The sequence below is a fragment of the Octodon degus genome, unplaced genomic scaffold, assembly GCF_000260255.1.
Source record: "Octodon degus isolate 3935 unplaced genomic scaffold, OctDeg1.0 scaffold00008, whole genome shotgun sequence".
Lineage (NCBI taxonomy): Eukaryota > Metazoa > Chordata > Mammalia > Rodentia > Octodontidae > Octodon > Octodon degus.
The window spans coordinates 7,385,542-7,388,145 of NW_004524584.1; positions in this window are offsets into that span (position 1 = coordinate 7,385,542).

The following is a 2,604-nucleotide window of genomic DNA, read 5'->3' on the forward strand; positions in this document are numbered from 1 at the left end:
GTGCTTTAGACCACTGAGCCATCTCACCAGCACCCTTCAACAGAATTTTAGAAGTTATTAGAAAAAAGCAAAAAATCATTTATAAAGATAAACCCATTAGAATTATAGCAAACTTCTCAACACAAGCCATAAAGGTCAGGATAGCTTGGAGTTAAATGTTTTAAGCCTTAAAAGACAATAACGTCTAGCCTAGAATGATATTTCCGGTAAAATTGTCTTTCAAATTTAATGGAAACATAAATTCTTTTCAGAAGAAAGAGCACAACAGGAAATTTATGGCCACCAAACCACCACTCAATAAACAAATAAGCAAACAAATAACTAACTAACTAACTTCCTTCTCAAGGATATCCTAGAAAGAGGCAATGGAGTCAACAACATCAAGAAGGCTGACAGAATCCATATACCAGGCAGGGTGAGCAGTTAAGCAAAAGACAAGAAACAAACCAGCAGGACAATAGTGCAATGAGAAGAGTAAGTCAGTAACTTTCCGTAATAACTCTCAATGTGAATGATATCAATTTCAAATTAAAAGACACGGTGTTATTGTGGTTTGTGTCTAAGTGGCCCCCTAAAGCCTCATGCAGTTTGTTATTAACTCAGGATCCACTGGGATCATGGATGTGAGTGCTATAACTGACCTGGGGCAGGTAGCCTGAATGCAACTTAAGGGAGACAGACTGGCTCTCTGCAGTCATTGCTGCTGCTACTCCTCCATTTTGCTCTCTGCTCTTCACCACCATGAACGGTTGCTCTCTGCCATGTGCCACTCTGCCTTGGAGCCCGCTGAGTATGGGCTGAAACCTCCAGTAATTGTGAGCTAAATAAACCTTTCATTCCTTCATTTTGAGTGTTGGGTATTTGTCCCAGCAACAGAGAAGAGTGCCTGAGACACATGGGACTGACAGAATGACTGAAGAAATAAAACCCAATGGTATTCAGTATGCAAGAAATACATTTAAAGCCAGCCATGGTGGTGCAAGCTTATAATCCTAGTACTTGAGAGACTGAGACAGAACTGGTCAGAGTTTGAGGTTAGGCTCAGATACATAGTGAGTTCAAGGCCAGTCAGAACTACATAGTGAAACTCTCTCTCTCTCTCTCTCTCTCTCTCTCTCTCTCTCTCTCTCTCAACAAACAAAGAACAAAACAAAACCCAAACCCCCACATTTAATCCAAAACAAAATTCACAAATTAAAAATCAAAGGGTGGACAACAATATTTCATGTAATGGGAACCCCAAGACAAACAGGAATATCTATCCTATATTCAGACAAAGAGGACTTCAAGCCATAATTTCTCAGAAGAGGGAAAGAAGGTTACTATATATTGGGGAAGGGAACAAATCAACAAGAAGAGATAACAATTATGAGCATATAATGTACCAAACACTAGTGTACCAAACTTTATAAAACAGATGGTACTGGACATGAAAGATCAAATAAGCACAATGATAATGCAATTACAGTGAGTAACCTCAATACCCACTATCACAAAAACACAGATCAATGAGACTAGAAAGAAAGGACAAAAGAAAGGACTCAAACTACACCTTCAAACAAATGAATTTAATAGACATCTACAGAGTGTTCCGTCCAATCACAAGAGAATATAAATTTTTTCATCAAGTGGAACCTTTTCCAAAATAGACTACAAAAGAGCTCATGAACCATGCTTAACTAAATGTAAAACAATCAAATAATCCCATTTATACTATCAGATCATAGTGTAATGAACTACAAATCAGTTGCAAAAGAAACCACAGAAATTACACAAGCACTTGGAAATTAAACAATGTACTCTTGAATAATCAATGGATCACAGAAGACATCAAGGACAGATTCAGACAGTTCCTAGAATCAAACAACGAAGCCAGTACAACATACGGATCAATGGTACATAATGAAAGCAGTCCTAAGGGGGAAGTTTATAGATGTGAATAGCCACATTAGAAAGACAGAGTGAGCCCAAGTAACCAACTAAGTGATGTACTTCAAGGTCCTAAAAAATAGTAACAATTCAAATCCAAAGCTAACGCAAGGAAGAAAATTATAAATATCAGAGAAAAAATTAATGAGATCAAACTAAAAAATACAAAGACTCAATAAATTTAAGAGCTGGTTGCTTGAAAGAATAAATAAAATAGACAAAACTCTTAGCTTACATTACCAAGAAAGAAAAAAGAAAAGACCCAAGTCATGCAATTAAGAATAAAAGGTGAACAATCATCTACCTGAGAGACAGCACAGCAGCAACTGGCATATCATGACAAGCAGCCCATATTCAGAAGACCAGAACGATAGGCACTCCAAGCATGAACCTACTATTACAAATTGCCATCTTCAGTGCAGTTGCTTAGTTCACAGGTGTCAGTATATATAGTTAGTCAGGATGAGAATCTTTACAATTGACTGCTAGATTCAAAAATCTTCTGAAGATTCTCAGGATCATTGAGGTACAGGATCTCTTGAAATATCCTGAGGGGATTTGACTGACCTTATCAGATCCAAAAGCTACAATTCTTGTTGCATAGGTCTTGCTTTATCTTGGTCTTAACCATCCAGCAGAAAAGTATAAAAATGAAGTATAAGAAGTAAAGCCATG